Source organism: Schistocerca gregaria, chromosome 2 (assembly GCF_023897955.1).
Source record: "Schistocerca gregaria isolate iqSchGreg1 chromosome 2, iqSchGreg1.2, whole genome shotgun sequence".
NCBI lineage: Eukaryota > Metazoa > Arthropoda > Insecta > Orthoptera > Acrididae > Schistocerca > Schistocerca gregaria.
Genome location: NC_064921.1, coordinates 842926361 through 842953498, shown reverse-complemented (window position 1 = coordinate 842953498; position 27138 = coordinate 842926361). Strand labels below are relative to the sequence as shown.

Here is a 27138-nt window from a genome sequence, read left to right as displayed (position 1 = left end):
GTTGTAATATATATACTCTTGTATTTGTTTTAGCATTGATAATGACCTGACACAGGTCGAAATCTGATCTGCGTTGTGACTATAAATGTCATATTAAAGCAACTTAATTCCACGACTGATTGCTGCCCTACCTAACCCAAGTATTTTTAATGGTTACATTAAAAGTCGCAACGCTAAAAAAGTGTAACGAAATGTGGGATCGATGCTTGATGCGGGCATTGGCACTTGACCCTCAACATAAACAAATTTTTTGCATGTAAATAGGCAGAAATACTTATTACCATATGATTTCAAGATAGCACAACAATCACTGGGCGCAATTACATCCATTGAAATGTCTAGAGGATGCGTATGGAGCAATTGAAAGAGCAACAACTATATTGAACTAATCGCAAGTAAAACAGATACAAGACAGATGGTTCAAATGGCTCTAAGCACTATGGGACTTAAATGTGAGGTCATCAGTCCCCGAGAACTCAGAACTACTTAAACCTAACTAATCTAAGGACGGCACACACATTTATGCTCGAGGCAAGATTCGAACCTGCGACCGTAGCGGTCGCGCGGTTCCAGACTGAAGCGCCTAGAACCGCTCGGCCACCACGGCTGGCCGTTATCGGTTCGATTAGTAAGCGCGAAAGCGTCACGGAGGTGATGAGCCAACTTGCAGACGCTGGAAGATAAGCGTTCCGCAGCACGGTGTGCTTTGGCGTTAAAGTTTCGAGCCCGTCCTAACCTTGAAAAGAGAACCAATATATTGCTTCCTCGTACGTACAACGAGGTGGCGAAAGTCATGGGATAGCGATATGCACATATACAGATGACGGTAGTACAGCGCACACGAGGTTTTAAAGGGCGGCTATTTATGGGAGAAGGTTTCCGACGTGATTATGGCCGCACGACCGGGAATTAACAGACTTTGAACGGGGAACGGTAGTTGGAGACAGACGAATGGGACATTCCATTCCGGAAACAGTTAGCGAATTCAATATCCCGACATCCACAGTGTAAAGAGTGTGCCGAAAATACCACATTTCTGGCATTGCCTCTCGCTGCGGACAACGCAGTGGCAGTCAACCTTCACTAAACGACCGCGAGTAGTGGCGTCTGCGTAGATTTGTCAGTGCTAACAGACAAGCAACACTGCGTGAAATAACTGCAGAAATCAATGTGGGACGTAAGACGAGCGTATCCGTTAAGTCAGTGCGGCGAAATTTGGCGTTAAAGGGCTATGCCCGCAGACGACCGACGTAAGCGCTGTTGCCAAAAGCACGATATCGACTGCAGCACCTCTCCTGGGTTCGTGGCCATATCTGTTGGACCCTAGACGATTGGAAAACCGTGGGCTGGTCAGATGAGTTCCGTTCTCAGCTGGTACCAGCTGTGTTATGACCTCGCCAATGAACGCAACCGGAGCTGGCGCGGTGAGGCAGTTTCCGACCGGCTTTGAAGTTCTACATCTACATCTACATCTACATCCATACTCCGCAAGCCACCTGACGGTGTGTGGCGGAGGGTACCCTGAGTACCTCTATCGGTTCTCCCTTCTATTCCAGTCTCGTATTGTACGTGGAAAGAAGGGTTGTCGGTATGCTTCTGTGTGGGCTCTAATCTCTCTCATTTTATCCTCATGGTCTCTTCGCGAGATATACGTAGGAGGGAGCAATATACTGCTTGACTCTTCGGTGTTCTCGGAGCTTTAACAAAAGCCCGCACAACACCCAGTCATCACGAGGCAGAGAAAGGCACAATTCCAGTGGGGTATTTACAGTGTGCTTTAACTCATCAGTTCATGGTAACCGTCCATCTCTGGTGGTTCATGTACAACCAAAAGCACAGCGTAAGAATGTAAATGAAATCACTCAAACTCGGAGAATGTGATAACATTCAAATACCTGGCATGGCCACACAGACTAGTCTCATTCGGTTGTTCTACATCTACATCTACATCCATACTCCGCAAGCCACCTGACGGTGTGTGGCGGAGGGTACCCTGAGTACCTCTATCGGTTCTCCCTTCTATTCCAGTCTCGTATTGTACGTGTAAAGAAGGATTGTCGGTATGCTTCTGTGTGGGCTCTAATCTCTGATTTTATCCTCATGGTCTCTTCGCGAGATAAACCTAGGAGGGAGCAATATACTGCTTGACTCTTCGGTGAAGGTACGTTCTCGAAACTTTAACAAAAGCCCGTACCGAGCTACTGAGCGTCTCTCCTGCAGAGTCTTCCACTGGAGTTTATCTATCATCACCGTAACGCTTTCGCGATTACTAAATGATCCTGTAACGAAGCGCGCTGCTCTCCGTTGGATCTTCTCTATCTCTTCTATCAACCCTATCTGGTGCGGGTCCCACACTGCTGAGCAGTATTCAAGCAGTGGGCGAACAAGCGTACTGTAACCTACTTTCTTTGTTGTCGGATTGCATTTCCTTAGGATTCTTCCAATGAATATCAGTCTGGCATCTGCTTTAGCGACGATCAACTCCATATGATCATTCCATTTTAAATCACTCCTAATTTATGGAATTAACTGCTTCCAGTTGCTGACCTGCTATTTTGTAGCTAAATGATAAGGGACCTATCTTTCTATGTATTCGCATCACATTACACTTGTCTACATTGAGATTCAATTGCCATTCCATGCACATTGCGTCAATTCGCTGCAGATCCTCCTGCATTTCAGTACAATTTTCCATTGTTGCAACCTCTCGATACACCACAGCATCATCTGCAAAAAGCCTCAGTGACCTTCCGATATCATCCACAAGGTCATTTATGTATATTGTGAATAGCAACGGTCCTATGACACTCCCCTGCGGCACACGTGAAATCACTCTTACTTCGGAAGACTTCTCTCCATTGAGAATGACATGCTGCGTTCTGTTATCTAGGAACTCCTCAATCCAATCACACAATTGATCTGATAGTCCGTATGCTCTTACTTTGTTCATTAAACGACTGCGGGGAACTGTGTCAAACGCCTTGCGGAAGTCAAGAAACACGGCATCTACCTGTGAACCTGTGTCTAAGGCCCTCTGAGTGTCGTGGACGAATAGCGCGAGCTGGGTTTCACACGACCGTCTTTTTCGAAACCCATGCTGATTCCTACAGTTCTCCGCCAACCACAGGCGCGACCCAATCACCAATCTTCGCGCCGCCGCCAATGGAATGGACTTCCGTGTTATGATAAGCGCCGGCCACAGGCAGTAATGTGGTTCATGTTCGGCATTGGCGTACGACAGTTCTAGTACGCAGTTACAGGGTTGGAGTTCGTAGTTACAGTTCATAGAGGAGACTCAGTCTACAAGCGCAGTCGCCTGTAGCCTTAGCATAACAAGTGTTTACTGCAAAGATTGACAGTGTGATGCTCAGGACGGACCTAGTCTTGTGGATACTGTATTTAGTAACGCACGCCTTGACAGGCCACTGCTTAGTTGTACCAGTGCACAAACACATCCAACGATATGCTGTACATCCTTAGTCAAGTATCGCAGTGCAATAAAGTACATATTTGTGTGTCACTAATTTCTTTGCACTGTCATAGTTCCTCCATCCACCTCGAAGCAGTTAAAAATAATAGGACATGTGTGAACCGTTCTACCCATACGCATCAAGCTGATTATAGTCCCTTCCCACGAAGCCTTGGGTCAAATTGTGAACAAGGCACTGTGCAAACTGGTGAAGGCTGCTTGATGGTGTGGGTTGTTTTTACATGGAATATACGGGGTCGTCTGGCCCAGCTGAACAGGCCATTGACTGGAAATGGTCATGTGAAATGGTCATTTTGGGCTACTTGGAGAACATTTGCAGCCATTCATTGAATCCGTGTTCCCAAACAACAATGGAATTTTTATGGATGGCGGCATTTAGTAATCGCGAAAGCGTTACAGAGATGATACATAAACTCCAGTGGAAGACTGTGAAGGAGAGACGCTCAGTAGCTCGGTAAGGGCTTTTGTTGAAGTTTCGAGAACATACCTTCACCGAGGAGTCAAGCAGTATATTGCTCCCTCCTACGTATATGTCGGGATAAGACCATGAGGATAAAATCAGAGAGATTAGAGCCCACACAGAGGCATACCGACAGTCCTTCTTTGCACGAACAATACGAGACTGGAATAGAAGGGAGAACCGATAGAGGTACTCAAGGTACCCTCCGCCACACACCGTCAAGTGGCTTGCGGAGTATGGATGTAGATGTAGATGTAGATAATGTGCCATGGCTGAGCGATTCTAGACCCTTCAGTCCGGAACGGCGCTGCTGCTCCTGTCGCAGGTTCGAATCCTGCCTCGGGCATGGATGTGTGTCATGTCCTTAGGCAGTTCTAAGTCTAGGGGATTGATGACCTCCGATGTTAAGTCCCACAGTGCTTCGAGACATTTGAACCATTTTGAGCAATGTGACACTTCACCAGACCACAATTATTCACGACTGGTTTGAGGAACATTCTGGACAGATCAAGCGATTGATTTGGCAGATCGCTCTACTTGAATCCATCGAACGTTCGTGGAACATAATCGAGAGATCATTTCGTGTGCAAAATCCTGCAGCGGCAATAGTTCCGCAATTATGGACGGGTATAGGGGCAGCAGGGCTCAGTATTTCTATAGGGGGCTTGAGCCGACTTGTTCACTCCGTATCACGTCGAGCTGCTGCACTACGCCGAGGAAAATGAGGACAGACACGATATTAAGAGGTACCCGATTAATATTGTCACCTTAGCGTATACATCGCAAAAAGACCATGAAGATAAAATTAGAGACATTCGAGCTCACACTGAGGCTTACCAGCAAACTGTTCTTCTCGCAAACCATTTTTGACTGAAACAGGAAAAGAGGGAAGTGGTAGCGATGGACAAAATACCCTCCGCCACTCAAAGTAAGGGACTTGCTGAATAGGGGTGCGTAAATGTCGCACGTGGCTACCGTGTTGTTCCTGTAGGGTTTCCCCTGCCCACGCATCAGGGCTCCCCTTTAAGCGGCCCCAGGTCTCAGCCAGCCTTTTCCCGGAACGGCGCGACGCAGTTCGGCGCGTCTGAGACGCGCCACGCCCACCCACCGCCACACCCCGCGCAGCGCCTGCTGCCAGTCGATACCGCGGCCACAGCTCCGTTGCCCACGCCGCCGGAGACACTTTGCGCGCCGAGCCCAGGCGGTAACGTCAGGGCGACTCGTGGGCGCGTATCCGCTGCTCCCACGGCCGGCCTACTACGTGCTTGCGACCTTGTACAATGAGCTGCTAGCAGATACTAGTTAGCAGCAGCGATCGCCACGGATAAGCGAGGGCACTGACCTGTCGCGCTTCCGCAGCTGTCACAATTGTTACGATTCGTCACACGCAAATACTCCGCAAGCCACTGTATAGTGCGTGGCGAAGGGTGCATCGGACCAATATTAGCAGTTTCCTTTCTTGTTCCATTCGCTCATTAAGAGAGGGAAAAATGGCTGTCTAACTGCCTCTGTACGTGCCCTAATCTCTCTTATCTTATTCTCGTGACTCCTGCACACGGTGTACACTGAAGAGCCAAAGAAACTGGTACATCTGCCTAATATCATGTAGGGGGTCCAGCGAGCACGCAGAAGTGCCTGAAAACGACGTGGCATGGACTCGACTTATGTCTGAAGTAGTGCTGGGGGCAACTGACCATAACTGCACCGCTGTCCATAAATCCGTAAGAGTACGAGGGGGTGGAGATCTCTTCTGAACAGCACGTTGCAAGGTATCCCAGATACGCTCAATAATGCTCATGTCTGGGGAGTTGGATGGTCAGCGGGAGTGTTTAAACTCGGAAGAGTGTTCCTGGAGCCACTCTGTAGCAATTCTGGACGTGTGGCGTGTCGCACTGTACTGCTGGAATTGCCCAAGTCCGTCGGAATGCACAATGGACTGGAATGGATGCTGGTGATCAGACAGGATGCTTACGTACGTGTCACCTGTCAGAGTGATATCAGGGGTCCCATAATCACTAAATCTGCACACGCCCCACAGCAGTACAAAGCCTTCACTAGCTTGAACAGTCCCCTGCTGACATGCAGGTTCCAAGGATTCATGAGGTTGTCTCCATACCTGTACACGTCAATCCGCTCTATACAGTTTGTAATGAGACTAGTTCGACCAGGCAAAATGTTTCCAGTCGTCAACAGTCCAACGTCAGTACTGACGGACCCAGGCGAGGCATAAAACTTCGTGTTGTGCATTCATCAAGAGTACACGAGTGGGCCTTCGGCTCCGAAAGTCCATATCGACGATGTTTCTTTGAATGGTTCGCACGCTGACACTTGTTGGTGGCCCAGCACTGAAATTGCAGCTATTTACGGAAGGGTTGCACTTCTGTCACGTTGAACGATTCTCTTCAGTCGTCGTTGGTCCCTGCAGGATGTTTTGCCGCGGCAGCGATGTCGGAGATTTGATGTTTTACCGCATTCCTGATATTCACGGTACACTCGTGAAATGGTCCTACGGGAAAATCCCCACTTCATGACTACCTCGGAGATGCTGTGTTCTATCGCTCGCACGTTCAAACTCACATCTCGATAACATGCCATTGTAGTAGCAGTAACCGGTCTAACAACTGCGCCAGACACTTGTCTTATAAAAGCGTTGCCGACCTCATCGCCGTAATGTGCCTGTTTATACATCTTTGTATTTGAATACGTATGCCTACACTGTTTCTTTGGCGCTGCACTGTACAGTGACGACAGTATAGAGGTCTCACAGTCGTCTTAAAACACAGGTTCCTTAAACTTAGCCAACAGGTATTGGCGAGAGCTGCGTCGTCTTTCCTCCAAGTATTCAAATTATAAGTTCTCCGAGCATTTTCGTTGTACTTGATAAGCGCATCATATACTGGAACAGTACTCTAGAATTGGTTGCACTAGCGTGTTGAATGTGATTTACTTTACAGATACACTGCGCTTTCCCAGAATCCTTCCAACTAATCTTAGTCTTACATTGGCCCTCATACTGTTTTTGCTTGATCATCCCGTGTCATATCGCTTCTTAGACGTCCCTGTAACTACTTACACGATATGAAGTGCTCAAATGTTTACCGCTACTCTTGCAATCAGATGCTCTACTTTCCTTTCTACTTGTCACAGGCATTATTCTGCGTTCATCAACATTTAATTGTTGAGGTCTTTATGCAGTTCCTTACGACCGTCCAGCTATAATAATTTCATGCACACAAAGGCATCGTCAGCGAACAGTCTTAGGCTGCTCGCCCCCCCCCCTCCCTCCCCCCGATAAATATATGAAGATGGTATCTGTTCTTTTGGACATGTCCGAAAGAACAGATACCATCTTCATACAGTTAAGGCTAACAGGCCATTGACCTTCTTCTTCTGTGCGGATGCACACGCGTTGTCCGAACTCTTACGGGAGTCGGTAAGATAGTCTGCCGCGAGTAATGAGTGTAATGGGCAGTGGCACTACGAATGTAGTGTGTAGACGTTAAGTTGGGGATGTGGGTCTCACGGGGAGCGTGCAAAGGATAAATCCCTGCAATCACACTATCCTCTGTGTCCTCGGTGGCTCAGATGGATAGAGCGTCGGCCATTTAAGCAGGAGATCCCGGGTTCGAGTCCCGGTCGGGGGACACGTTTTCAACTGTCCCCGTTGATGTATATCATCGGCTGTTGGCAGTGTACGGTATTGATTTAATTATCACTTTCACTCCTGATAAGCCGGCCAGTGTGGCCGAGCGGTTCTAGGCGCTTCAGTCGGGAATCGCGCGACTGCTACGGTCGCAGGTTCGAATCCTGCCTCGGGCATGGATGTGTGTAATGTCCTTAGGTTAGTTAAATTGAAGTAGTTCTAAGCTCTAGGGGACTGGTGACCTCAGATATTATGTCCCATAGTTCTCAGAGCCATTTGAACCAACTCCTGATAAATCGTTTATAGGGGTGTCTTATTAAAGATCCTATTTCAAGACTCTGTAGAAAGAGAACTACAGAATGATGTCAAACTGAACAGCACATTACTGACGCAGAGGAAACGTCGCCGAAAAAAAACCACAAATTTGACTTAACGTGAAGGGGGTCGCCTACAAATGACGAATGAATGGCAATACCATACTATGGTCTGAGTTTTATATTAGAACATCCGTAAAGCTCATCCACCACGCAAGGACATATCACAAAGGTTGGAAAAATAGGCTTTTAACTGTCTTGCTGTCAAAAACCACATAAAATACAAAATGACATTGTTTCTAATTGACGTGAGACTGGCGCAAGACATGTTCAATAGGCTGTCCAGCGTTTTCTGCCTAAAGTTGAAATCGCGAAAATTCCACAACAGATCTTGTTTCTCCGGGGTCACGTTCGGAATGCGTGCCTTCAGATCAGCTACCTTCGTATTTGGAGGGCTTACTGTACAACCAGAAGTCACATGCATTAAGATCACATGATCTGATCCAGGATGTAGGGAAATGGCAGTTGATAATTCAAGTGTTTCCGAAATGCCTCTGCAGCAGTCTCTTCACTGGCTCTGCAATATGTGGACGAGCGCCATCTTGCTTAAAAATGATCCTACTCACACGTCCACGTTGTGAAAGAGATGGAATGAAGTTGGCGAGCAAACACCTCTCATAGCGTTTGCCAGTTGGCGGTACAGATAACAGGACTCATCTTCTCGAAAAAATACAGCCCTACGACCAACGATGCCGTCAACTCACATCACAAAGTCACCCTTACAGAATGAAGATGTACTGGCTGATGTGCGCGAGGAGTTTCCGATGCCCATATTCTGCAGTTGTGCTTATTGACATGTCCTTGAAGATGGAAATGGGATACGTCTGTCCGCAAAATGTTACATGCTCATTCATTGTCCACTTCCATGTGAGCAAGAAATTCCAGTGCGAACGTTTGTCTGGCTGACAGGTCAGCAGGAAGCAACTCGCCAACACAGGTGATTTTGTATGGCTATCAATTCACACTGTTTCGTAGGATTTTATGCACCGCGCTCGCAGGGATGTCCGGTGTTCGGGCAATTCCCCATGCACTGCATATTTCCACACTACAGTGCAGTGGCCACATCTTCAACAGTCGTCAGATGGATTGTTTTCCTTCCTTTGCTCCACTGAACTTGTCTTTCCGAATTTTGTAATTATTTTCTCCAGACCTTTAGCAGACATCGAATCAACGCCTTTTTTTCATACCCCTGAGTGTCGGAACTATTGCAGGGCTACAGGCGCACAGTCCCCGTTCTTGTAGAGGAGATTTACCGGAAGTGCTCGATTCTTCGTGGATCGAAACCGTCGTGTTGGGTGTCTTGGACGCAAACTGAGGAACAGCTGAGTTCCGGAGGTTTCTTCAAATGGCTCTGAGCACTATGGAAATTAACATCTGAGGTCACCAGTCCCCTAGGACTTAAAACTACTTAAACCTGACTAACCTAAGAACATCACCCACATCCATGCCCGAGGCAGGATTCGAACCTGCGACCGTAGCAGCAGCGCGGTTCCGGACTGAAGAGCCTAGAAACACTCGGTCACAGCGGCCGGCGCGCGTCGGTTGGCGAGCAAATTCTGACAATTACAGCACCATCAGTGACGTTTCTTCCTGCCTCAATAATATGCTGTTCAAATTTGACGTCATTCTGATCAGTGCTTCTTTTCTATAGCGTTTTGAAAGAGGAACTTGAATTATGCGCTGCTGCCCGGCGGTACCAGGGCGGTACCCGAGTCGCTGTCGGAGTACCGGTTACTCTTCGTGTTCTATTGTCCCTGTTAATACATATGGATAAAACGAATATCCCACTAGGCTGTTTTGTGTCCGCTCTATGGAGTGGGCAAGTAAATTTTGCTTTAATTATCATTTTGTTTGTAGCGGGAAACATACCGACGCTTTCCGTCGACTCTGAGCTTCGCATGAAAGACGTGATGCGGAATATTTGCTTGAGCTGATTCCAGCAACACAATGCGAAACGAAATTGCCAATATCTGCCGCAACTATAGAGAAAAAGCTCCTCTTAGGGAGGACATTCTCTATTTTTTTTAAAAATTACGCTTTTTTCGGTGACACCTGATGTTACTTTCATTTCCATGGAACATTCGCCGTTCAGTACAACGCAGTGGGCTCTATTAGTCAAATATTCCTCGAGTCGGTGTCATGTTTGCGAAGGTACACAGTATTACCGTCAGCAGCTTGTGGTCTTGCGGTTAGCGTTGCTGACACTCTGTTACGAGGTCCCGAGATCGATTTCCGTCCCGCGTCACGGATTTTTGCTCTGAGGACTTTGTCTCTCTCTCTCTCTCTCTCTCTCTCTCTCTCTCTCTCTCTCTCTGTGTGTGTGTGTGTGTGTGTGTGTGTGTGTGTGTGTGTGTGTGTCAGCGGTGTACAAATTCTCCTTTCCTTTCAGGCTTGCCCTGCCCCTATCGCCGAGACGGAGACACAAGAGTACATATGCACAGTGGTTAAAGTAGGCCATCTTGGGTTTCCGCAAGCCTGGCAAGCTTCATGGGATCCGTCCAGCCTGCTGAACCTGAGAACAAGTTGTACTATCAATCCAACATGACTGCAGAATACCCAGACGTATGTTTGCGCAGTTAGTTTCACTGCAGATCATTTTTCATAACGGTGGAAGTAGCAAAGTGAAGGAACCAGACTCAAAAGAGAATGAGGAGAAGTTAAGAATTGGGGTACGCACACCAGTCAAGAGCCCAACAGACCAAGTCCAGCAATGAAAAAGTTGTCGTGTGTTTATGAGGCGGCTTCAGATGAAACGGTTGGTGTCTCGCAATGCAAACTGTATAGAAAGTTACTTATCACTCATTCGGGAACCTCGAATATGATAAGACACGTTTGTAAATTTGCCTGCAGTTTCGTCAGGCTGACAAGTGTGTGTGTGGAGACCATTCAACAGTATATAGGCTTTCTAAATGTAGGGCAAACATTTATTAACATACGAAAAAATATGGATCAGTGAATATCAAATCCCAATTTCTCCTGGTATGCAGCACAGTGCGAAGAAAGAGTATTATGAAAGAAAAGTTGCTTGTTTCAGACATGTACTTTTTAGATTAACATAATATGAAAAACGAAATTCGTGTTTGCTAAAGGTCATTTAGGGAATTAGGAACGATCTTTTTTGCCACTTAGAACGAATTCAGCGAACCCGGAATACACACCTTGGAAAAAAGTAATTAAATTTAGAATAACTTGGGTGGAACATACTACGGCTACAGAAACTAGCCTTCCAAAAGCCTACTTCTGTTGGTGATGCAGTATAGTAGAAATCTCTAAGTTGTTAGCTGCAAAGGATCTCGACTTTCATAGATGGTCCTTCTTACTACAAAAAACATACATTAGAGGTGACCCGATGATAGTTCGAATTGAGGACGTCCAGTAAGAAGCTGCAGACATAACCGTTCATATCGAAATAAATAAACGAGCTGCACAATATCTAGGACTAACCAGGTCCGGATGGAATCTCGATTCGGTTTCACAAAGAGTACTCTGCAGCATTGGCCCTTTACCTAGCCTGTATTTATATTGAATATCTCGCCCAGCAGATAGTCCCAAGAAACTCGAAAAAAGCGCAGGTGACTCCAGTATTATAAGAAGGGTAAGAGTATGGACCCGCAAAATTTCAGACCAATATCTCTAAATTCGGTTTGCTGCAGAATCCTTGAACATATTCTTAGTTCGAATATATTAAACTTTCTTGAGAGTGAGAAGCTTATGTCCACGAATGGGCATGGTTTTAGAAGGCACTACTCGTGCGAAACTCGGCTTCCCCTTTTCTCACATGATGTACTGCGAACTAAGTGAGGATGAAGGGCAACAGGCAGATCCCATATTTCAAGATTTCCGGAAAGCATTTGACGCTGTGTCCCATTGCAGGCTGTTAATGAATGCAATATCGTATGGAATAAGTTCACAGATATGGGAGTGGCTCGAAGACCTCTTAAGTAACAGAACACAGTATGTTGTCCTCGAAGGCGCGTGATCATAAGAATAGTTCAAATGGCTCTGAGCACTGTGGGACTTAACATCGGATGTCATCAGTCTTCTAGAACTTAGAACTACTTAAACCTAACTTACCTAAGGACATCACACACATCCAAGCCCGAGGCAGGATTCGAACTTGCAACCGCGGCCGGCCGTGTTCGTAAGAGACAAGTGTATTGTCAGGAGACCCCCAGGGAAGTGTGATAGGACAGCTGTTGTTCTCCATGTACATAAATGATTTGGCGGACACGGTGGGCAGCAATCTGAGATTGTTTGCTGAGATGCCCTGGTCTACGGTAAGGTGTCTACGTTGAGAGACTGTATGAAGATACAAGACGACTTAGACATAATTTCTGGTCGGTGTGACGAATGGCAGCTAGCTCTAAATGTGAAAAAAAAGTAAGTTAATGCGGATGAGTGGGAAGAACAAACCTGTAATATTCGGTTACAATATTACCAGTGTCCTGCTTGACACAGTAGAGTCGTTTAAATATGTGGGCGTAACGTTGCAAACCGATATGAAATGAAACGAGCATGTGAGAACTGTGGTAGGGAAGGCGAATTGTAGATTTCGGTTCATTGGGAGAATTTTAGGAAAGTCTGGTTCACCTGCAAAGGAGACCGCATATAGGACGCTGCTGCAACCTAGTCTTGAGTACTCTTCGAGACTTTGGAATCCGCACCAGGTCGGATTGAAGGAAGACATCGAGGCCTTTAAGAGGCGGGAAGCTTGAAAATTTGAGAAATTAGAGCTAATGCGGGGATTTAAAGACAGTCATTCTTCCCACGCACTATTCGCGAATGGAACGGGGAAGGCAGGATTAGTTAGTGATACCAGAAGTACTCTCCGCCACATACCGACGACAATGATGATGTTTGGTTTGTGGGCGCTCAACTGCGCGGTTATCAGCGCCCGTACAAATTCCCAACCTTTGCTCAGTCCACACTCGCCACATTCATGAGTGATGATGACAACACAAACACCCAGTCATTTCGAGGAAGGTGAAAATACCTGACCCTGCCGGGAATCGAACCCGGGACTCCGCGCTCGGGAAGCGAGACCACGAGCTGCGGAATCGCCACATAGTATCAGGTAGATTGTGAAGTTTTCATGTAAATGTTGCGTCTGCCAAGATATAGGTTATTTTGCTTTACGTGAATTTTGAATAGCGTACCATTATTTTGATGTCGGAGGCAGTCATCCACTAGTCGTTTGAGAGTTGAGCAAGTGAGGTGTCTCCACGTATGTCGTATTGCGCAACGGCTGCGACCTTTACGTGGAACAGTCTTATGCCTGTTCTTACGGGCAGTAGATTCAGTTTTTTTTTTTTTTTAATCTCAGAAGTTGCCTCCATCGCTCGGAAAATGTGTGTATGATCTGTCATCTGTAGCGTCATTCCTAGGTACTTTTAGCTTTCGTAGGTTAGGGACACGTAAGTCGCCGAAGCGCCTTTCGCCCGCCCATTACACCACTGAGTTTGACTAGTCACAGCTCATTAAAATCCTCCTAGGCAGCCTGTAAGGTCAACAGAGACGACGGCTGCAAGGTCCCGGCGTCCTCGTTGCCAACGGTCCTGATACGACGCATGGCAGAGGCCCCACGGCACACTACAGCGAACGGCTTTGTAAACAAACAGTACACGCAGAGTCGGCGTGATTTTTCAGCGACTGAAAGCAGCTAAGCACGGCGCTCGAAAGCTTGTCGCCGATTCGCAGTGGACTAGATAATTGCCAGGAAGCCATGTAACCCACGAATAGTCTGCCATATATCTCCTGCCTCTCCCCTAGCACCAGTTCGTCGTATTTTACGGGTAATAAAAATCTAAAAACTTTGACGTCGTTGGTTTTATGATGCAGTTGGAAACATAGTATATTGCAGCTGCAGACTTCCCCCCCACCCCCCACCCCCACCCCCGCCGGTCCCCCTCCCAGCTAAATTAATCTACGCCTTTGAGGAAGGTCGCTGCACAGTTATTTCAGTATTTTAACATTTATAAGATGACTCGACAGTACACCCAGAAGGATTTTAACGAGACTGACCCTGACCGCGAAAGCCTACGTATTTATAGTCACAGCTGTTTCGTCATATCATGCGCCAGTATACCTAGTCTTGCAATAAAAATTTTCCCCATACTTCTTTCTCCTTTATTCTATCTACATTTGACATTTGAACTGTCAACTAATTATGTGAAAAATGCGAATAAAACAATATTCTCTGTATGTCCACTTTTAACGGCGGGTGATATTTGAAGTGGTCACTACAGCAAGTAGATATCTACTAATATCAGTGTTGCTGACCCCTGCTTCGATCACAAGCGACGTAGATTATTCCTACACATCGGTCAGGGGCCTGAGGATGGCGTAATAAAGCGCCACAACTGAGTGCCTAATAAAATAACGTTGAAAATTGACGGCCGAAAGGTGCTTAGTTTGACATCCTCAAAACAATATTCTGTCACTTCCAAATTTTTTTTATATTTAATAATCATTCCACAACAGCATAACTCATCTTTTAGAATGATTACAAAATGTACCTAAGGAGAACTATAATATTCGGCACTCCTGCGGCATGACGTTTTTATAACGTTTTTGACATGCGTATGAATGAAGCTAAACAATACATAATTTTAAGATATTTCCGGTTTATGTCTACACATGACATTCACTAACATAACAAGGGTAAAATAAATCTGTACCACATTAATAACTGAGTTATTTTGCTATGAACAACAAAGATTGTGTACAGAAGAGACATGTTTCGCAAAACCTGATTTCATTTTTTTCCCTGCTTGTTGACTTTAAACATAACTACGTTCAAATGGCTCTGAGCACTATGGGACTTAACATCTGTGGTCACCAGTCCCCTAGAACTTAGAACTACTTAAACCTAACTAACCTAAGGACAACACACAACACACAGCCATCTCGAGGCAGAGAAAATCCCTGACCCCGCCGGAAATCGAACCCGGGAACCCGGGAGCTGGAAGCGAGAACGCTACCGCACGACCACGAGATGCGGGCCATAGCTACGTCTTTGCCATAATTTTTTCTCATGGTTTTCAGCTGAACATTGAACCATTTTTTTCTTCAAACTCTTCTTCAGATCATGTCTGGAGGTAAACAATTTTCGTCTGATGACTCACTATAATGTGGGACTTTTTCCACTACTTTCCTGTTCATGCTTGACAGGACTAACATATTGTGGACGTATTAAAGTTACGGCAATTGTAAATCTACACAAATGAGCCTTACGATTCTGTGTATGAAGTTGGTAGGTTTTGAATACAAATACGAGTTCCAGTATATGACAAAAAGTACCATCACAGCTGTATCTCGAGAATGTCTTTACTCTCTCAGACGAGTAGTTTCGGCAGCACATAACCGCCATTCTTGGGCCTAACCACTGCCAAAATCTGATTTCCTTGGCGCATTTACTGTGGGACCCTTGTCAGCCAGGTGGAGTGGCCGAGCGGTTCTAGGCGCTTCAGTCTGGAACCGTGCCACTGCTACGGTCGCAGGTTCGAATCCTGCTTCAGGCATGGATGTGTGTTATGTCCTTAGCACAGTTAGGTTTAAGTAGTTCTAAGTTCTAGGGGTCAGATGGCCTCAGATGTTAAGTCCCATAGTGCTCAGAGTCATTTGAACCATTTTTTAAATCCTTATTACTAGCATAAGTTGGCTAGCTTTGATCAGGACTCTATATTCGACACCGTGTTTTCTCCAATGGCCAACGGCCTTGCCGCAGTGGTAACACAATTTCCAGTCAGATCACGGAAGTGTCGGGCTGTGATAGCACTTGGATGGGTAACCATCCGGTATGCCGTGCGATATTAGCAAGCGGAGTTCACTCAGCAGGCAAACTGAGGAGCTACTTGACTGAGAAGTGGCGGCTCCGGTTTCGTAAACTGACATACGGTCGGAAAAGCGGTGTGCTGGCCACATACCCCTCCACATCCGCATCCAGTGTAGCCTGTGATGTGAGGATGACACGGCGGCCAGTCGGTACCCTTGGGTCTTCCAAGGCCTGATCGAACGGAGTTTAGTTTAGTTTCAGTTGTCTCCAATGCCGACTCTGCCACTTCTAGCTCTGCCACTGGAGTTTGATGGCCATCTGCGTACCGCTTTCGCGCTGCTGTAAATCCGAGAAGGTACCTGACTGCATTCAGGATAAGAAATAAAGTGTTACCGTGACATTTCATGATATTTCTAGGCAGGAGGATACTCTCGCACCATCGTTGGCCGAATATTGGAGTGACGTAACTTGGAGCTACCAAAACTACAAGAAGAAAAATAACACCTGTAGTTACTATATCGGAGTTTCTGCGGACCAAATTGAGAAATGAACGCGCGGCATACAAAGTAAATACTGACACAAAGAAAGTATGAATTCACAGTTTTAAAATTCTTTGGAACTGCAGTGACATATGAAGAGTGGAAGTGGTAAATATTCCAACGCTTTTTTTTAGGGAAAACTCGTTTTCACTGTTGTCATATTGTCGATACTCTGTCGCATGTCCCTTGAATTGATCCAGGTGCAAAACCATGGAGAAAGTGTTTGAAACGCGCGTTAGCAGATAGTACATGGTCCTTCTGCCAAGCTGTACCTCAAAGATAGGTGAAGTGGTTTTTGTTGAGTATAATTCTACTAGTTAAAAACCTAATGCTGTATTTCTCCACTTTTATCACATAAAAAAATAATATCTCGGTTTTAGTGGCACTGGGAACAGAACCTTTCTCCCTGCTATTTTGTCGAAAGTTGACCTTTTTGAGACTGTGGATGTGTACAAAATACAAGCTGATTCTTTCAAAGAAGAAAACAAGAACCAAACATCGTTAATAATGCTATTTATTTACACTATTGGCTTCATTACCGGATTCGAACTGACAGGTATATCTTCAGGAGGCTGATCGCGTTGACAGTAGGTTAGTTCTTGTTTACATTAGTTTTGTCTGGTAGTTTTCAACAATTGACGCAAACAACACTATAACAGCCGTCTGAGATAAACGTAACGGTTCGAAACCTGTAATCACGCTGTTGATGTAAATAAATAGCAGTACTAACGGTGTTCGATTGCTCATTTTTTCTTTTCAAGAATCAGCTAGTAGAAACTTACTTACTGACACCAAGACATGACAAATTACTGGTAAGGCAATTTGAATGTGAAGACACCGCCACCCGGCTGGAAGCCCGAGAACAATTCGCCAATTTGAATGTTCTTATTTAAAGTATTTATTTTCTAATGTCTCGCACTATTTCTGCGGTGATGCGGTGCGCAGTATAATTTTGCGGCATCAGAATATCTTACTAATTTTTTTTAGATACAAAATCGTCATGTGGAAACATAGATATATTATTTGTCCATTCTTTGACAAACGTCAGATTTGGCAATTACGTTCTCCATTTTCACTCTTCTTATGAGAAACGGCCAAAACACGTGTTCAACTATGTCGTACTTCTTACTATTCTTGGTAAGACATTCCTCCCTCAAATCGTCAGCAAGTTTGATCGTCTCCATCGTCTGTCTCTATGGTTCCGTACAACCATCGGTAAAAACAGAGCCCTTCTAGCATCACTTTGCTGTCCATCTGCCAGTGTTTGTCTGTCTGTCTGTCTGTCCGACAGTTCAAAACCCTTTTTCTCAGAACGGGTAAACATATCAAGTTGATATTTGTGCCACATATTAAGTCTATTGTCCCTTGAGCTTCTAAGTCAATGCAATTACAAGATACAGCCATTTGTCACATATTTGGATACTCGTAAACCCACTGATCGAAACCTATAGGGTACTTCCCGTTGACGTACAATCTTAAAGCTTTCACACTACAACCAAAGAAAACAAATCAGGAAATTATTAATTTGCAATTATAAAACACGAAAAAATATTTCTTTGGTCATCTTTTATCCGAGCTCAAACTTGAATATAAAACATTTTTCTAAGTCTTGGAATCCCTGGGATCGATATCTTGCCAGTTTCAACGACGATAACAGGCAATAATCTTCGAGATACTCGATTCGCGGGGTGAGTAAATTGTCTACATACGAGATGTGATAAGAGAGTAACTGGAAGTTTTGAAATTTGTGGTAAGGCCTTATGGGACCAAACTGCTACAGTCATCGGTCCGTAAGCTTACACACTACTTAATCTAACTTAAACTAAATTTAGCTAAGGACGATGCACACACCCATTCCCGAGGGAGGACTCGAACCTTAGACGGGGTGAGCCACGCGCAAAAGTAACTAGAATTTTTGTTTTTCTTAAAGAACTTTTATTCATTATCATCAACTTTGTCCCCTTCAAAGCAATCCCCTTCAGACCCTTCAGATGTAACACACTTGTGCCAGCGCTTTTTTCCAACCCTGGAAGCATTTCTGGAACTCACTTTTCCTTATTGTGTTCAGCTCCTTCAGCGATTCCGTTTTAATCTCATCAATGGTGGCAGAATGACGTCCTTTCATGGTTCTCTTCAGCGTCAGGAATGGAAAGAAATCGCTGGGGGCCAAATATGGCGTATAAGGTGGCTGAGGCAGCACAACGGTTTTGTTTTTCGCCAAAAAATCACGAACTATCATTGAGGTGTGAGCGGCTGCATTATCATGATACAATTTTCGCAAGTTGTTTCGGGACAATTCTGGTCGTTTTCTTCGGACTGGTTCAAGCAAACGGCGCACAACTTCCAGGTAGAGTTTCTTACTGACCGTACGACCACTCAAATGCCTGTCCCACTGTAATCGAAGAAAGCAGAAGGACCTTGACACATAATCTATCTTGTCGAACTTTTTTTCGGTCTTGGCTCTTCAGGCAGTTTCTATTGGGATGATTAGGCCTTAATTTCCATGTCATACCCGTATACTCAAGTTTCGCCACCTGTTACAACCATCTTTAGAAGTTCTAGATCATTGTCGACTTAATTCGGCAATTTCCGACCGATGTCTATGCGACGTCGTTTTTGCTCTAAATTCAACAATATCTAAACAATATTTGCTGCTGCTAGTTTTATACCAAAAACAACCGAAGAAATTGCTTGGCCTGAGCCAAAGAATATGCCGACATCACCAACCTCTCTGATGGTGATTCCGCGATTTTTCAGAACCTTTTTCCTTACTTCTTTCACACTGTCGTCAGTAATACTAAATAATGTTACTGGACGTCCAGGACGTTGGTCGTCTTCAACGTCTTCTCCATCCTTTTTGAAACTTTTATACCAACCGAAAACTCTTGTTTTACTCATAGTACATCCGCGAAAAATCAGTCAACATTTCGAATGCGATCGTGCACTTTATTCCACTTTTCAACCAAAATTTAATGCAAATTCTTTGATCTATCTTTTTCGAAAGTAAAAGTTCGCCGAGCGCTCAAAACAATGTATAACTTTTACGACCGCCATCAATAGCTAAATATTCAAAACAGCTGGAGATGCAGGCATACATCAATAATGTGTGTACGAACAAGATAAAAAATTCGAAAATCGAACGTATAAAGCCTACGAAATTAAAAAATCCATTTACTTATTGATTACAATTCGTAAATAATTAAGGGTGTGCGGAACACTCAGTGCATAAGTCCTGTTCACAACTGGCCAACTTTCTTTCTATTCCTCCTCCTTGCTAAAACACACCAGGTACATATCAAAAAAATTGTTTTCGAGAACGTACATGCTGCATGTCATATGCTTTATAACTTGAGTGGTTATTTCTTTAATTGTTCTAAAGAAAGCATAACATAATAAGGAAGCCGAATACTGTAAGAATAAGATACCGGCCGAACTTTCCTTCTTAAGAGTTATGTTTTCGATTTTTTACGTCATAGCTGAAAAGCGGCTTTCACAGTTTGCAGGCGCCTCCTTCCGTGAAGTTAAAATACCAATGGCAAAAAATTATTAGCAGTCTATTTCTGGCATTCACTCCTCTGTGATGATGTCACACGAGCGCGTACGAGTCAGATCAAATATTTGTGCGCTTCGGAGAACCTGACGCGATGTGACTCAACAGGTGGCTTGACTTTCGGAGCACGTCTCACCGTTTGATGGTGGTCTTGTGAGTCTGAGATAGGATGTTTATATTGCGTCTCATACGACCAGTGATGCAACAGTGTGCATTCCGCAGCCTAGGACAAACATGAAATCATGACGACTCGCGCGTGTCTCGCAAGCAAAGTGTATGGGGAAAACTCTACGCGAGCTGCCTGCACAAGTCACAATTAACTGTTCGTACGTAACCGTCACAGAGGAAAATGCATTACAACAAGACATGGTGAGCTTAAGCGGCTGGTAAAGTTCGTTATCTGGGGGAAAAGATGCAGACCAATACGCTGGAAAAAAAGCGATAACAAAGACAGAGCCATAAAATTTGAGAGTACCCTGCAGAGTAATCCAGAATAGATATATAACCAAGCGGTATATTATAAAGCAAAATTATGGATTACAGTGCACCACTGAGGCCGAGTGTCTTCAGCTAAACAAGAAATAAGATGTGCGAATATATGAGAAAAAGAAAGAAGGACCTAGAGGAAAAGTTTAAGACATAAAAGTATATATGGAACATGGAGGGACAGTAGAAATACAGATTTACACTAACGAAGTGAAAGGATTACAGACAATACTCAAAAAGAAGCTGAAATTGTAATATCTTCTGAGAATGAAGACAAGTTGTCCAAAACGATTTTCCAGTACGTGACGAAATTAACAGATTAGATCAGGAAGGGCATTGTGAGATTGGTATCATGCCAGAAACAATCTATGACGGGAATCAGGACAACAGCAGCACCGAATAGATTAAGACAATCCATGACAAACTGCGTGGAAGCAGAGTTAAGTTTTATTTACCAAGAATCACAGGTAGATAATATGTGACAAGATGCACACGATCTGGGAGGAGAATAAGATTCTCAAGTAAGCATTGGAAACCAAGAGGTCCACAGACGGCCAAAATATACAAAACAAGAAACAGATCGAAATACGAACACGAAGAATTTGTAATTGAGACAACAGTATCGACTGACACCAAAAATACAATAAACAAATACAATTATGTCTTTAGGATGTATCGATTTTCGAAGAAAACTACACTTCTGCGCCTCGACATTCTATTACATACACACAACAATGGTTGTCAACATTCAGCTTCCTACTATAAATGCCGGAATTGTCTTTAATAACCTCAATATATCAGATTTCTTTCAAATGTATTGCAATTCAACAATTCCAAGTTTCAGATGAATGTTCCGGTTTTTCTAAAAAAGCGTTTCTTTCATAGGATATCGTTGAGGCTCTTGTAGCCGATCTTTATCTGCCGCCTGTTGACGGGTCTCCCAAAATTCCTCAGACGTCGATTGTTTGTTTTTCTGACTCTTCGGCAGGACTAGACGGTGCCACTGTCAAACAAATACTTTCACTATAAGTGGTTTACTTAACAAGTAACGGAGGAAGAATCAGACAATTACGCAAGTGAAACGCAGAAGAGGAGTGTGACAAGAAAAAACCCAAAGAAAAACGCTAATAATTATTTCATTAATTATTACGAGTAACGTTAAATCTCATTGTCAAACAATATTAAGGTGGATACAGTACTACGGTATGTCCTTTTTACAGTTTTGTTTATTTGTGTATATGCTCCTAGTGAATTACTGTTCAAAGAGCCGCGAACTTAACACAGATTGGTACTCGACGGATTTATAGTTCTCGTTGATTAAATTGTAACATCACAACATATTAGAAAAATTTACGTGTGCTTAAGAGTTTACCAAATCATTCTAATAGTTAAGTCGCAGCTAGAATACCTCATTCCTTCCCTGTAAAAGCTAGGTTATGTTCAGCTGTTCATTTTGTTAAAAATGTATTCAGTATCACATCGATTTCTACAATAAGACTCACAATATAACCAAACGACTACCTGTAGATGTAAATCCACTAACTAACGGTCACCGCAGAGCAGGGATCCCCAAAATGTTCCCAGGGCGGAACGTTCTGGGAATCCTGGTGCTTTGATGAAAGACCTTGTTTATTTTGAAGGTAAATAAAATTTTTAAAAATGTCGAAAACTTGTTTTGTTCAGTGATTACTTCAATTTTACATCATAACTAATAACACAGAAATAAAAATCATATTTAAAAAAATAGTAGCATCAAAATCTTGAAATAACGCCAAATTATTATTAGTTTTTCGCGGAAGATTTATTCACTTCCCGTGGAACATCAGAACACAGTCTAGGAAAACCTGCGCATAGAGGGAGAAAAAAAAAGAGGTAAGCAACACAACTTTTGTTAAAGATTCGCATATACTTTTCGATACTCACGCATCTCTTCGGGTTTCATTGCACGCACTTTCTCACCCACGGCTGTTTGCAATATCTGACAGTTGTGCACAAGGCGCACAGCGAGAATACACTGAACGCATATTAACAATTAACTCGTATCTAAGAAGCAACTGTTGAAGAAACTAGCATTGACGTTCGAATAATAAAGTTAACAGGCTTGATCTAAGGAAAGCTGTCACGAATCAAAGCTTGTGTTGAGCTTTATGGTGCCGAAACAGACTGTGCCTAATGCGGATGCGTTCCGAACCTTTTAATCTCCGCCTATGTGGCAAACAAATTAATATGAAAGCCAAGATAAAATGCAGCGTTAGCTCTTTAACTTGCGTATTCAAACTTTTTCTGGATATGTAAGTCGCTGTGAATTCCAGGAAAAAAGTCTACCATCAGTCGACAAAAGGGTCACACACACACACACACACACACACACACACACACACACACACAGACAGTTGCGCAGAGTCCAGAGATTGTAATTGGTTGTGTGTAACTTACCAGTGGGTAGACTCGAGTCTTCGCGGCTGCCTCTGCTGTGCTTCTGCGTCGCCTTCTGCGCAGCGAATGACAGCTGCGCGTTCTCCAGCACGGTTCCCGCCACAAATCTACGCGCATGCGCGATGCCCCCGCCACCCTCCGACTGCCAGGAGCCGAGTTCATTATGGGCCCTGCTGCCGTATGCATTCCGTTACGGTATAATCATTCGTTACGTCACACATCCTGACAACCAAATTGCGACTTTCTCCTCTGGAGTCGTGCGAAGAGATGACGTTACAACAGACTGCCCACTGTATGGGTTTTTAACAAAAAAATCGTGTTTCAGTGCGAAAGATCGATCTTGAGGGTTATACAGTTTGGAAGAGCTCCATCCTCCAGATGTTATATTGATAAACAAACAGCCCTTATACCTAAATTCTAATAAAAAAAATAGCTAAAGCGTTTTTAAGTACACTGCGTCTTCAGGCCACGAGTGGCCTACCGGGACCATCCGACCGCCGCGTCATCCTCAGTGGAGGATGCGGATAGGAGGGGCCTGGGGTCAGCTCACCGCTCTCTCGGTCGTTGTGGTGGTATTCTTGAACGAAGCCGCTACTATTCGGTCGAGTAGCTCCTCAATTGGCATCACGAGGCTGAGTGCACCCCGAAAAATGTCAACAGCGCATGGCGGCCTGGATGGGCACCCATCCAAGTGCCGACCACGCCCGACAGCGCTTAACTTCAGTGATCTAATGGGAACCGGTGTTGCCACTGCGGCAAGGCCGTTGCCAAAGCGTTTTCAGGTATAGGCTATATTTTTGGAAAGTTCGGAATGAACTTCGCTGAGTGCTTCCGTTCGTACTTCGTGAACGATAAAGTCGTAGCCACAATCGTGGCTACGCATAGAGGAACTTGTGAATCAGAGTGACTGATAATAGGTTTTCTGCCTCCAAATGTCTCATTATATCCCTATTCACAGTGAAATTTACAGACCAAATTGCTCTATTTAAGAAAATATGATGAATTAAGTTAGATATTACTGTTTGTGAAGAAGGTATCGCAACATTCTTCAAATATAATTCCATCAGTCTGTCTAGTAGACCCATCCGAAAATGAGGAAAATGAGTACAGAATTTCCCGTTTCCTGCTCACCGCAGGACCCGCAAATCTCAAACAGTAAAACTTCGTAAATGTGACGTTTATTGCCTTGGAGTTTAATCATTTATTATGGAACACTGCAACTAATGATCAGTTCTGTGGTTTTGTCATAGAAATAAGACACAGATACTAACTGTGCAATACCTGAGATATGCGCACAATTACAGAGGACGTACAATACATAGTCCTAGAAGTGGAGAAGGGCTTCCTCATGATCATTTCCTTTTACATATTTTATAGCCTTGCATATATCATACGATGAAATACGGGAAAGGAAACATGATGGAGTGTTTTTTATATAAATTGTGATAGATCAGGACCAAAAGTTACGGAAGAAAATTTGAGATATATGTAAAGTGATAATAATGCTGGATACGATCCCTTTAAATACCGTCGACCGTGGTGGCCGAGCGGATCTAGGCGCTACAGCCTGGAACCGCGCGACCGCTACGGTCGCAGGATCTAATCCTGCCTCGGCCATGGATGTGTGAGAGACGTCCTTAGGTTAGTTAGGTTTAAGTGGTTCTCAGTTCTAGGAGACTGATGACCTCAGAAGTTAAGTCCCATAGTGCTCAGAGCCATTTGAACCATTTGAACTTTAAATGCCAAGATGTGTTAAAAGTTATTGAGAAGAGTACAGTCTTTAAGGTTTTTAACATGGCTGTCAATCAGCGACTGTTTTATAATAATTTTTTTTAAAAAACATTGCCCTCAGTAGCGAACACAATTAAGTAATTAATTTATTTTTTTGTGTTCGCGACTGAGGGCTGTGTTTTTCAAAATATTTCTTTCAGATGTACTGAATCTCTTTGATTTCAAGCATAGCCTTCCTAGAATATGCTGTTTGTGGCTTCGGGGATGAATTTATATTCAGACCGCCTTAAACAGCAACAAAGGCCGAACATGAAATACGAGATCATGAAGGTTTTTCTTTCAGGAAAACTACTATATTCACGAAGAACTAATACACAATAAACACCTTTCTGGGCACAGGATAAAAGCCTCATTTCTCAATCCCTATTTGTTCCTTCTCCACTGTATTTCTTTCACCAACAAAGAATATAGGCGTACAAAAGTCACAAGTTTTAACAATATTTAAATGTATGGCACAACACCTCATAATTGTGTAGCTCTCCATGTGAAGGACAGTCAGTACCAAAGATAAAACTGCTTGTGATGTGTAAGTCGCGAATGACACACCCTCATGTAAACGAAAAACTGCTGAGATCCGAAGGATGTTTCCAGACAGTCATTCTCCCACGCGTAATTCGTGAATGTAACAGGGAAGGAGGATAATATACCATAAGATGGCTTAGGAATACAGATTTAATGGAAAACACAATAAGCAAAGGAATCTAATTTTAATATTTTAATAAATGAAATAGTTTTGGATCTCAGATATAACAACGTTGGAAACAGTGTGTTATTTTCAGGCCACTGACGATGGCTTTACTGAAAATAAGAACGCGTATTAGGGTGCAAAAAGAATGTTAGTATGTTTCAGACTTTCTTGAGAAAACTGACGCTCTCCCTGTTTACCCGTCTGCAGCCGACTTCGTCATTTCTACACATCGCTACAGCTTTTTAATTGTTATCTACAGGAATACGCATGTGTTGAGCGCAATTCTACTCGTCACACCTGAAGACGATTGATAGGGGAAACTAACATTAACTCGGCTGCAAACCCAAAGAATCGGGAGGTTAATGTCTTAGTAGTTTCACAATAAAATACATAATAAATATGGATCTCTTGTTTGTGCAAGTGAGGAATTTGCAGGCGAACGAATGCGGTTATTACGTTTTGGTTGTATTCCTCCTGCCGTAGACCCCGAACTGCTGCTGCAGTCATAAGACTATTTATCAGTATACACAGGAGGACGTCATCATTTTAAAACGTTCACGCCAGTGACCGAACGCCCTTGGTCCTCTGATAACGAGGAACCCAACTGACCTCCAAATTGCTAGCTACTTTGCTTTCTTGTTTTCTAACGCTGAAGTCTGCTGTAATAATCAGTAGTGAAGAGACCGAAATACGTCTCACCTTGAACTGCTACAGTTTGTCACAGCAGCCTGCGAACTTCCATTCAAGATAAGCTCTACATTCATACAACAGGTAACGCAAGCGCATTCTCCCGAATCCAGTATGATTCACGCCGCCATCGTTCTTGACGAATGTTGAAGCCTTAGTCATTATAGTGGGTGATCCCAAGAGGAACGTGTGAATCAGAGAATGGGGACTACGTATCTTCCACCAGATGTCTCATCGTGTTTCTACGTACTATGGAATTTACAGCTCAATTTACACCACGTAAGAGAATATGCTGTTTTAGATAGCAATATTTTCCAAATAAACTACCTAAATCTGTCTAGTACTGAAGATAACGATGGAATGAAAAAAAACCTTTTCCTGTGCTCCATAGGACATCTGACTCTTAAATCCCAGTATTCTCGTAGCTGTGGCCTTGTTGACTCCTAACAAAAGGTTATCAAAGAATAAATCAACCATATACACCAAAACTCAAAACCTTAAACGACGTGTTTTAATTCAAATAAATTTATTCTTCCAAGGAACTGTGTGGGTTTTTTTTTTTTTTTCCTTCTTCTTCTTCAACAGTGCCAAGTTGCTTAGTCTCCTCTCTCTGGAGCTTAACACCTATGAGCTCTACGTTTAGTTTTCATAAAGCTTTGTCTTTCTGTTTCCTAATCTCTTACGTATTGCAGCAGCTTAGTAAAAAATCCCATCCCTGCAATTTCAAATACAGTACTAAACTTCTTTGTTGTTCCCCAGTTAAACAGAAACAGTCATTGCCTTCAACTTTAGGATTAAAGAATCTGATCTCATATTCTTTAGTGCTCTGTGTAAGGTGTCATGTATAGAATGAAATTTTGTTGCTGTGTTTTTCTGTTTCATTCTTTCAAATAATTACATATTTTACAGGCTGGAAGATGTCAATAGTTTCTAGGCTTGTTTTGATTATTGAGCTTCACATGACGAACACCATTCTCATGGCCTGTCAAGCGCCTTTTGAATTTTTGTTTGACTTGCAAATTCCTATCGACTATAATTTTATGCACCTTTTGTGGACTTCTCCTCTGCTTCGACACTTTCATTACTTTACTATCATTATTCGTTTAAATTAATTTCAATTTACTTGTTGGTTTGCTTTCTTTGCTTATGTATTCTTTGACGTTTATGTGGTAATTAATACGCTGTCATGCTTACTAACTAAGTAAGGAAATTGTTTGCTG

General features: G+C 43.7%; 1 protein-coding gene and 1 pseudogene across 1 annotated transcript in view; both read right to left on the bottom strand.

The window, feature by feature from the left end:
* The window catches only part of LOC126335198 (uncharacterized), a 102896-nt gene extending 79576 nt beyond the window's left edge, over positions 1 to 23320 (bottom strand). The window contains exon 1 of the mRNA XM_049998208.1: positions 22753 to 23320. The gene's annotated coding sequence lies outside the window, so the exon portion shown is untranslated. The remainder of the gene's footprint in view (positions 1 to 22752) is intronic.
* Positions 23321 to 23403: 83 nt separating this feature from the next.
* On the bottom strand, positions 23404 to 23521 carry LOC126337372 (5S ribosomal RNA; annotated as a pseudogene).
* Positions 23522 to 27138: the final 3617 nt, after the last annotated feature.